This window comes from Psittacula echo (genome assembly GCF_963264785.1).
Source record: "Psittacula echo genome assembly, chromosome: 1".
In the NCBI taxonomy this organism is placed as follows: Eukaryota; Metazoa; Chordata; class Aves; order Psittaciformes; family Psittacidae; genus Psittacula; species Psittacula echo.
In genome coordinates this window covers 116767691-116779596 of record NC_137735.1, presented here as the reverse complement: position 1 = coordinate 116779596, position 11906 = coordinate 116767691, and positions in this window count along the sequence as shown.

The window sequence follows — 11906 nt, the reverse complement described above, 5'->3', positions numbered from 1 at the left end:
CCCTCGGCCTGAAGAGCCCCCCCGGGATCCTGCTGCCCACAGTAGTGCGGCCGAGGGAACTCGGCGGAGGGGCCGTGAGGCGGCGGGAGGATGAGGTATACCGCGCCCCGCCGCCTCCCTTCACGGCTCCAAGCTGAAGTGGGCTGGGGCAGCCAACCTGAGGGCCCGGGGAATCATCCGCCTCTCCCAGTCCTACAGGGTACGAGCTGCCAGGGTTGCTTATGTATGGTCTCTCCGAGGTACCCGGTCCGTGATGAGCACCGGCTGTCTACAAAGGCAGGAGAAACCCGTTTGAAACAAGTGTGAAACATGGCTCGGCATGGACAGTACCAAGACCTGGTTGGGGTGTCCTGTGCACTGTAATTGTACAATATGTACCGTTTCCTGATTTTAAGCAGTGTGATTGTTGCTAAACCTGTCACAAAGGTATCTTGGCACATCTTTATCTCAGTAATACCTGGTTAGTGAACCTCCTCGCTTTCCAGCAGGAAGAAAAGTACTGTAGAAATTAGAGTATCCTTGTCATACCAGCTTCACAGGATGTTACAACAGCTGCACAGTAATTGTAACATCAGGCACCGTGCATCATTATTGATGGGAAATGAAAGGACATCGTTCCCAACAGAAGGATGCAGCAATTCACCACAGGTTACCAGGCAGGCTAGCAGCACAGCCGGGAGCAGAACCCTGGTGTACACATGATTTGCTGTCAAGTGTTTTGTCCCACTTTAAAAACAGGACTTCAAGATGATCTACGTAATTTCTGTACACTCCAGTAGAATGGAAAGTTCTCTGACACTGTCAAATCTGGACTACATAATTGCTGAGACATTCTTATCACAGATACCACAGACATGTTCTGTGTGCTAAAATTTAAGCATTTATCACACAGCGGTCACAATAACACGAAGCATGTGTCAGGAGAGGTGTGCCTTTTTGAGAGGCTGATCTGAAATCAGACTCCACTGTCCATGGTCTCAAAGATTGGTATGAGAAGCTGAGATGGGATTCCACCTATCTTTTGTCTCAGAGACGGGTGAGAGGAGTTGAGATTCTTCCACTGTCCATTGCCTGAGGGATGAGTGGGAAAAAGCTGAGGTAAGACTCTTCCGTCCATTACCTCGAGGACTGGTGTAAGGAATTGCTGCCCATTGTTCCAAGAATTGCTGCAGACACATGTGTGCAGATGTGCAGTTGAAGAGCTGGTTGCAAGACCAGGGAAACTGGTCCATCAGGACTGTGTAATACATGACATGAAGAACAGAGGTACTCCCTCCAACTCATTATAAAAGGGGGAAAAGGTAATCACCAAGAGGAACATCACCAGGGAGCCATTGCCATGAGGATAACTCCAGCGGGACACCTCTGTGAGGACACTCCACAGACAACTATGGACCCTGAGGGACACCCTCCATGAGACATTGCCATGAGTGCAACTCCACAAGACTCACCCCACAGGGTACCTCCAAGGGGACTCCAGAAGGACACCTCCATGAGGACACCCATCTCCGATGGCCTCTTGGGGGACACTCTGCTCCGATACTGACTACAAACCCTGCAGAACTCCCACCACTGATGATGACAACAGATCCCCAGGATACTGCTGGATCCACAGTGGTGACTCTCTCTCTCTCTCTGCACCCCAAATCCTTTCTTCATTTTCTACCTTTTTTCCAATCTGTCTATCGCTATCCCTTTTATTACAATAATTTCCCTTTTGTATAATAATTGTCCTTTTGTAATAAACCAACTGATCAATTCCGGTACTTGACCTTGTTTGTGTCTTAATTTCACTCTTGGGATCACGAACTGAAACACTTGGGGTTTTCTCCAGTCAGAGCCTGACAGCCTTCCTCCTTCACCCTCCCCACAACACTTCCTCAAAATTTACCTACCTTTCCCTCTCTATCCTTCTCACCAAGCCGCTGGAACTATACAAGGCAACAACTGCAGCGCTGTTTGACAGTATTTTACATCCTCGGCTCAAATTGGACCCACCAGGAATTCCAAACTTCACTTAAACCATGAAAACCCATAATCTCTGTGAACTCTTGTGTACATCCTTAGCTCTTTAAGCACTCAGTTGCTGTCCCAGCTTTCTGGATGGAACTTTCTCTGAAGTCAGTCAAGTCAACAATGAAGTGGGACACACCAAGAATGCATTAAACACATTTACAGAATTGTGGTGTAAAGCATTCATCGATAACACCCCCTGTTCTGCAGTGGATATGAGTGAGTTCTTTTGCATACATTAGCATGTGAAATGGCCCGGTTTATATGTGGTCCTTCAGCAAAATCTGGTCTTGCTAGTTACACATAGAACTATTCTTTAATTGTGGATTTTTCTTTTTGCTTAATTACAACCTATTGCTACTGCTGAATTAAAACAAACAGATACTTTTGTATACTCAGCACCTTCACAGTGCTTTCCATCTAACCTAAAAAGGTGAAATGCTGTTCTCTAGGGAAAAGAAAAAATAAAGCTGTAAGGAAGAGCTGAATGTTAGCCTGTTGTTTTTCCTAGCTTTGCAGACCTTGAAGTATCTACAGTACATCTGGTGCCTTAGGATAAATAATTATAATCTGGGCTAATAGGCCTCTCCTCCTGAGCCTGCCTGGTGCCTTATTGTTTGATTCTGGTGGCAGCAGTCTTGGTGATTTCCTACTTGGTTGCGCTGGGGCTTATGTTTTGTTGTTTGGGTTTTTTTCAGGTAGGTGAGATCACACACACACAGACATAAAACCTCTTCCAAATTACTATAGCACAGCTTCCCCCACCTCTCCAGGAACAAATAGGCTACATGGAAAGTATGGTATTCAAGATGTTCTCTGTATGGGCAAATGTAAACGTCAAGGCCTGGGTTCATACAGGGGTTTAGAACCCATGAGGTACTAAAATTGTTCTTGAGCGATCCTTGTTCAATTAGAAGAATTTTGGAGCGGTATTTAGTGCCTTTTCCTAGACCTCAGATCTTCACAACTGAAGGCTTACTTTGCAGTACATTTTACAAGTTGTAAATACAGTAACGCCTTGTCAAATCATTTGTCACTTGGGAGAGCACGAGGTTGGAGTAAATGAATTAACAACATGTAGTGATGACCCCAATGCAGTGATGACCTCCGTATAAATAACTGCTTACCACTGAGCAGCACATGCATGGGGTAGAGACTCTAATTGCTTTTGGGGAGGGGATTCCAGTGAACTTGGTTTAGGGAGTCAGGATCAAAAAAAGAACAAGGACAGAAGGTTGGTGAAAAGAGGAAATGAACATCCATATAATCTTGAAACTTCCTGAATAACTGAAGATATTTGTAATCATGTTGCTATGACACAGTGACAACTAGGCGCCTTCGTTTTGAGTTAGCAGGTATACTGACATATGTAGAAGGAATGCAAATATCTAGGTTATATTTATAATTGTTCTCTCCATGTTGTGTAAATTTCACATAATACAATAGGCAGTTTAGGAACCAAGACCAGAAATTGTACCTAAGCCAAATGACCCTTCTTCACCCTTCTGTCCCATGCTAGTAACCATTGTATGCATTGTACGGCCATTATCAAACAAAGATGAAGATACAGCTGGAGAGTTGAAGCAATTCTTTGTGAAAAACAGCAATTCCTTGCAAATTTTAAGAAAGTAGGAAGACAAAAGAAATAATAATGCTGCTGGTAATCCCACTAGGAGAAAGACTCCACGACTCAAACACTTCATTAGACATCAAAGACTCTTCACTGGGCTGTGTTCTCAAGACCAAATTGTAAACGAGTGTATTTTGTTACATTGTTTGTAGAAGACTGTCGTAAGTGGAAGGAAACATGGACTAAAGGATGCCTTTAGGCTAAAAGTGAGTAAAATGTTTCTTGACAGTTTCTTGAAAGTGCTGGAACTTGTGCTCTGTGAACCTTGCCCTATGTATGTGAGATGCAACAGTGGAGTGGAGCATAGCTCATGGAGTCATGGAGCATGACTCAAACAAATGAATGAATGTTGAATTTATTAGTGTTGCCTTCAGTGTCCTCTTTCAGGTGTTGTAGACCACGAATCTTACTTCAGTCTGGGGCTGCAGCAAGTCAATCTGGCAAGCTATTATGTTTTTATTGCTCAAGAAGTGACCTGCCACATCTTGGAAGCTGCAGTTTCCATGACACCTCTCTTTCTTGCTCTTCTTAGGAAGAGGCTCTTGAAGTCCACTTGCTCAGGAAGTGGCATTGAACAAAACCATTATTTTATGTTGTCATATCTACAGAGATTTAGGTTGTTCCCCTTATCCATTCTAGCTCCTACAAGGACTGCTGCAGAGATCTCCAAGTATCCATATAGGTGCTGGAAAAGCCATCCAAACTGGCTATTCCAGCATACTGGCTTTAGATTTTGCTGCTTTGCACTCGCTCTCTACCAAGGGATATCTTCCAGGAGAAGTTATAGTAAAAAAGTGTCCTTATTTTACAGCAGTCTCAAATTCCCAAAGGAGGCAAATTAATCCCCTGGATGAGAGCTGGAACAAGACACTTATGTGCCAGGCAGCTTCGTCTCCTCAAGCTAGCCACGCTCCCTGGACTTTCTTGCATCTTCCAGGCACTTTCCCAACCCAATGACCTTCCAGTGTCCACCTCTGTCCTTCAGGATTTTCCACTCAGCCCTTAGTGCCACAGTAACTGGGTTCTGGACCTCAGCCTGCACCGCCCTGTGTGCATATCCTCCATTTGGCATGTGTCTTGGAAGACATCCTTGGAGAAGCACCACAGGGGATCCAGCCTAGCATGCTTGTGCTTTCTGCTTCCCTGGGTAGAACAGTACTTCAGCACTCCTGCTCTGGTGTTCAGCGTTGTTGCTAAAATGTATTTATTCCTCTCTGCCAGCTTATTCATTTTGAGCAGTATGGCACAGGGATTCTTTATCCATACAGGTTTTCAAAGCCACGTATACCTTTAAATATATGGCAATGCCATTAAAAACACCTTAACATTTTCTTGGAGGGCATGGGAGGGGAGACAGAGAGGTGAAAAGGGGAGAAGAAAAGGTAGATCCCAAAAACTAGCTTTCCAAAGTGCTACATGTGTAGTTTATCAAAACTTGCAGTGTTTCAGCAATACCTTTTTTGCCTGTTTATTTGATTGCTTTAGTAAAATAAAGGTTTAATGGGAAAAAAAGTTCTGTTTTCATACCTAATAGTGCAAGTAATGAAGTCATGCATCCTCATTTAGACAGCTGCCCTCCCTGACTCAACATGGCATTTCTCTTTTGCTAGACTGAAAGATTTAGATGTTGTGTGTTTGGAAGTCATTTAGATTGATACTTTTGTTTAAATTCAATTGAAAGTTTTCATTAGACTCACTGCTTGGAGTTCTGTCTGATGCTGTCTCAGCACTGGCAATTGCTGTTTGCTCCCTTAATATCCTGAAACGAACCCTGCACCTCAGGCAGGATGTGAGGAGATCTGGGATATGCCTGCATTTTGTCAGATATATGCTGATAAACAGTTCAAGGATATCATAAAGGACTCTGGATGGTTGTATTGCACTTAGTAAAGGCTTTGTTAGATGTTATTTTGTCTCCACAGCTTTGTGTGAGGGCACTGGTTGCACAAATAGACCTTAATTGCTGTTCTGGCCTCATCGGGGCCTCCACCCTCACCCTCTGGTGGGATTGGGTGTTCAGTCCTTCCTGAGCAGCACCTCAGCTGTGCCCACATGACTGCCAGGAGCTCCTGGACCAGCCTCAGACCTGGCCTGTTACCATGTTCTGCCTGATGATCCCTGGACCATCGATAGGTCCGACTGCAGTAACCCCCCTGCTCTGCTCATCTGCCTCTGGTGTAGTGGGGCTGTGCCCTTTGGTGGGTCATTGTTTGGCTCACCTTGGGGTGCCCTCAGCTCCCAGCTCACCCACCCTGAGGGAGCAGTGCCACTCTTGCTGCTCCCTCATTCTCTTTGCTTCTGAGTTCAGAGCACCTGAAAGTGCAGATTTGTTTCAGAAAAGCCATCTTGTCACTCTACAGTTGCTGCTGATTGACTTATATAAAGCAACATCCATATTTGCATTCCAGAGGAAATTTAGGAACAGTGTTCAGTAAGACTGATGTCATCTGTAGTCCTCATTTAAATCAGAGTTCGTTCCTACAGCCCAGCTCCACCGAAGTTTGCCTCCACTGTGATTATTTAGGGTGTAGTTTCATTGTCGGGGTTACACCACTTTGTATTTGCATTGCTCCTAAAGATGGTTCCTGCCCTCCTCTGCCACACACCACTGCTCCCTCAGCTCACATCATGATCTCACGGAAGATGAGCTGATCAAAAGTGTGAATATTTGTGGGGTGAGCAGTGAGCTGATGTGAACAGCAGGCAGTCAGGCAGCTGTTCAGGGCTGGCACAGGAAAGGGAACAGGAACCCATACCTAAAGTGTGAGAAGAGGACTGCCTACAGTTCACTGCATTAGGGACAGTGAGAAACCACATATTTGAGGGCAAGTTATACCAGGCAGCTGAGTCAATCTGGCAAAAAGAGGACTTCTTACTTCCCCTTCCCATCTCACTCTTTTACTCTCCTTTCTCATGCACAACGTTTCCTGCACCGTTCACTCGTGGGGCATGTCAGACTGCCGAGCTGATTCAGTGCACTAACTTATCAGAAAACCAGACATTTAGTTTGGCCTTCTGCTGGACTGGTGAATTGATTTGGCTTACAGTGAGGTCCTAGCAAGCACCAGAGACTGGCAACCACTAGAGACAACAACAGATAAGTAACACAAGTGGAAATGAAATTGCTCCTTGTAGTATCCATGAGTTGCTAACCCAGCTTTGGTGTCTCTTAACTTTTTGGAGAAGCTGCAGGCAACACTGGGCTCCTGCTCCCTTTCCCTGTGCTCTGCCCTATGCTCCTGATTCCCTCTTTCCATTTATACAGAGCTATAAGGTATGGAGTTTAATTTTTTAGCTGAGTTACTTTTCTGACCAGCTCACTGAAGCATCAGAGCTCACACAAGAGAAGCAGTAGAAAGCAGAGTGAGTTGTGTCAGATGTAGGTTTACTCCTTCCTGCAGCAGTGACCTGTGCTGTTGGCTGAGCTGATCTCATCCCACCACACTGATGCAAAGGCTAGGATGGAGAGCACAGTCCTCCTCTCACAAATCCATGACCACTGCTGGGCAAGGATCATATCATCACTGGGATTACAGTGGTTCTGAGAACAAAGTTAGGCAACTGTGTTATAGAGCAGTTTGTTATTCACCAATAAAGTGCTTTATAATGTCACTGTAGGCAGAAAGGTAATGAAATAATTGCAATTATGCAATTAGTACTCCCAGAACAATTCAACACAGCTGCTGACCATCTTCCTATGACAGCTTTTGCTGTCATCAAGTTACTCACTGAGTGGGTGCATCCAGGCCAGCTGAGCCTGTGGCTGACTGATCTTACTTCCTACTCCTACCCCCCCTTTGCAATCTTATAAAAGTCTTACTGCAATCACAGCTCTATTTCAAACCCCAGCTTCTTTATTTTGCATAAAAGCAGTCTGATATTTTTGTCAAGTATTGTTGAAAATCTGTTCAACAGCAAAAAACAGATGTCTGTACATACACATAGAGAATGAATTCTTACAGTAGTGTTTAGATTTTATCTTTAAATGTTCTTCAGTAAATCACAGAGTATTTTACAAGAGTTGTTACAATCCTTATGTCCAAATGGTGAAACTGAAGCACAGAAGTGCAGTGTTTTTCACTCAGCACTAAGTGTAAGAGTCACTGGACTATTTTTGAACGATCTTAACTGGCAATGCTGGGTGAAACTGTGCTGAGAGAAGAAACAAATCCACCAAGCCCACCAGTTATATGTTTTACAAACTTAAAACATCAGAATGGGATGCTACAAGTATGAGCCTTCACTGTAGCAAATAACCGTTAATTGCTTCTCATTAAGTGGCTGCTTGAATGGAGGCATAATATTGCTTACTTGAACTACAGTAATCAACAGGAACACCAATTACTCAGGCTGCATATGACCACTATGGGCATTTTAGTTTTTTCATCTGTTATTTACAGTTGCTGCTTGACTCCTTATCAGTAACCATATGGACCAGTGGTGAGATGGTGTGAGATCTGCTAATGGATGAAGATAAACTATTGATATGAGCCTTGGTGTTTACTCTGGGTGTTTACAGATTGACTTAAACTACAGAAATCTGTCTGGCTACAGCATAACTTGAGAAGATTTGAGAATTAATACCACAACTAAACTACAATGTCTCATTAGAAACTTGTACCCTAAATTTACAGAATAACCTCACAAAGATTAAGTATGCCATTCCAGGAGTGAAGGCTCATCCATATCCATTGTTAAGACCCCAGTTTGCAATAAAACAAACCCATCCATTCACAAATCCAATTCCACACGCAGGTGTGATTATATAGTACCTTTTCTACTTCAGGTTTAAAGGAAACAAAGGAAACCAAAAGCTTATTCCTGGAAGATCTTGGAACATTGCTTTCAATGAAAAATTAAATATTTATATCCAGTTTGCTAATGAACAGTCTGAACAATTCTATTGAGAAACAATTTCCTACATATGCAGCAAAAGAGCTAGAACAGCCAAGTCCCAATGTTCCATTTCCCAGAAGAGGTGCATGTGTGTGTGCAACTGCTTACACAAAACCCACGCTAATCCAGGCACCAGCTCTGATTTATAGATTTGTTCTTCTACAACAGAGCCACCCAACGCAGTGCCGCCCTCATTACTGTATGGCACTTGTTGCCTAAAAATAGCTCAACTGTTTTACCATTTCCTGGAGAAGTTCGTAACCAACTGTTCAAGTAAGAACAGGTGATGGGTTTCCTTCAGTGAGACAGCAGCCTAGAAAGAAAATTTTCCAGGTTTTTGAAGCCGTGAAGTCCCAGAGGTGACCATAAGAGCCTCCACAGCATCCCCCCCATTAATGGAGGGAGCAACCTCCTTTCCACTGAGCCAGTACAGAGTGAGCAAGTTTCCTCTTTGCTATCTACAACCTGCTAAAGCAAGCAAGGCCATTGGCAGTTATTAATAACCCCCTCTCCAGACGTGCTGGAGAAGTGTGTAGTCATGCTTCTAAGCTGTCCTTAAGCAATTCCCATCTCCCTACCAGAAAGTTGTAATCTGTCAGAACATGCTTCTAAGAACAGATTCACAGAACATTATGCATCAGGGAGGGGGCAGACCTCACCTACCGTCTTCTAAAAGAATCTTTTTATAGAAATAATCTAAAAATAGCCTGGAAGCTCAACAGATATTGCAGTTTAGGTATCAAAAAATCAAGTTCTGCAGCACCTTCAATTGCAGACTTTTAGAACCAGGATTTAAGTTACAAGGCTTGCCAATACAGTGGTGTTTTGAAAGCACACATTTCCAGAATGAAATCATTACAGAAATGCCCACAGGTTATAATTTAAAGCTAGCTATGCAATAAGGGTATAAAGCCCTTTTTATGATCTAAAAAATCTAGTGAAGGCTGTTTTGTGAATCAGGATTCCAGAGGGCTATCAAGTGTTCCCAGTGAGTTCACACAAGGGACAGAAGATTGCTAGCAATTTCTGATGAACCTTACAAGTGATATTCCGTTGCAGTAATAGGAAAGAGAAGACTAAAGATGTGCGAGCAGTAGGCAACAGGTACCAGTAATCCTCCCGGTGGCTGATTCTCCTGAGAGGAATCAGAAATTCCCTCCAGAGAACCATGCAGCATTTGCTATGTGGGGAAAAAAACCCACAGTCATTGAAACCAAACAGTACAGACTGCCGTGTGGTGCAACATTTATTAAACAAACAGACAAAAAACCCTTCACATTCAAGATCTTCTGCTGTTCTTTACAACCTCATTGATGAGTTAGCTCCTTAGCTGCTAACAACTGAATACCACCAGCCTATAAAACCCCACCATTAGAAGACCTATTGGTCACGTTCAGCAGCAGCATCAGAAACTCTACTTTTTCATAGAATCATAGAATAGTTAGGGTTGGAAAGGACCTTAAGATCATCTATTTCCAAACTTGTGTCTGGTGAGAGCTCACAGACCTGGGAGTGTGTGTGTGCAGTTCCTCTGGACATACACAGGGCACTGATGAGTAAAAAAAAAAGTCTTGATAAAAGCAAATAAATTGATATCATAGAATGTTTTAGGTTGGAAGGGACCTTAAAGACCATTTAGTTCCAACCCCCATGCTATGGGGAGGGACACCTTCCACTAGACCAGGGTGCTTAAGGCCCTGTTCAAACTGGCCTTGAACACTGCCAAGGATGACGCAGCCACAGCTTCTCTGGGCAACCTGTGCCAGAGCCTCACCACCCTCACAGTAAAGAACTTCTTCCTTATATCTAATCTAACTCTACCCTCTTTCAGTTTAAAGCTATTCCCCCTTGTCTTATCACTACAGTCCCTGATGAACAGTCCCTCTCCAGGATCCTTGTAGGCCCCCTTCAGATACTGGAAGGCTGCTGTGAGGTCTCCACGCAGCCTTCTCTTCTCCAGACTGAACAGCCCCAATTTTCTCAGCCTGTCTTCATACAGGAGGTGCTCCAGTCCCCTGATCATCCTCGTGGCCCTCCTCTGGACTTGTTCCAACAGTTCCATGTCCTTTTTATGTTGAGGACACCAGAACTGCACACAATACTCCAAGTGAGGTCTCACGAGAGCAGAGTAGAGGGGCAGGATCACCTCCTTTGACCTGCTGGTCACGCTCCTTTTGATGCAGCCCAGGATACAGTTGGCTTTCTGGGCTGCGAGTGCCACTGCTGGGTAATGTTCAATTTCTCATCTAGTAACACCCCCAGTTCCCTCACCTTGGGCCTGTTCTCAATCCATTCTCTACCCAGCCTGGATCTGTGCTTGGGATTGCCCTGACCCAGGTGCAGGACTTTGCAGGATATAGGAAACAGTAATGCAGCAGCACCACGGAAGGTTTATATTGATGACTTAACACACTCAAGCACATCGAGAGGACAATTTTCTAAGTAAGTGGCTAGAGAGAGGTTTTTAAATATTATTTTTTCTAATAGATGCTGCTCAATGTAGAGTGGATAAGTCAAAACCAATGTGTCTTACACTGGAGAGAAAGAAGCAGGTGTGATTTGCAGTGGTCTCCAGCTGTGAAGGGAGTTAATTTCAACATTTTCACTCAACAGCAAAGGATTTTCATCTCCTGTGTGGATGAACGATATCCTTTTGATAAAGCATCTAAAAATCAGAGGTGTCAACCACAGCCATCATCATCACTGAGCTTTGGCAACCTTTTAAAGAAGCAATGACAACTCAGTCATGAGCACCTTCAAGATAAGTCACGGAAGCCTTAATTTTACTTAATATAGCCTAGGAAATGAGAACAAGCTTAAAATCCTGAACATGTTTTCTCTGCCCACCAGCATAACCACTACCTTGCTTGTACTCAGCTTCAAAAGGCTACTTTTCATCCAAGGGCTGCCCTCACCCTACTACAACGATTTCCTCATGGGAATAATGAGCTGGTACACAACAGAAGATGCATAGGACTGTGTTGCTTCAGTCTGGTGCTTGAGCCCGGGTCAGACTTTGCTGTAGCTGAGTGTAGAAACTCGGTGGGAATGATGGAGACAGCTGATCTCCACAAACGTGGCGGAGACTCGTAGTGGAGAGGAGATCTCCCACCTCAATTGTATCTCTCCCAGTAGTACATAAAACATTTTGGCCCATATCTGCCCCCTGTCTCTATAGCTTACCGAGCCTAATATTGCAAGAAAACCCAGAATGGAGGTCTTCCATCTCCCACAGTCAGGACAACGATGAATTAAAAAAGAAACCTTTGGTACTGCTAATGAGAACAATCAGCTCTCTAGTCATGACTTTTAGCTATACTTTTGCCACACTTCTGGAAGTTATCAGTGTAACTATAACTCTGCAGGA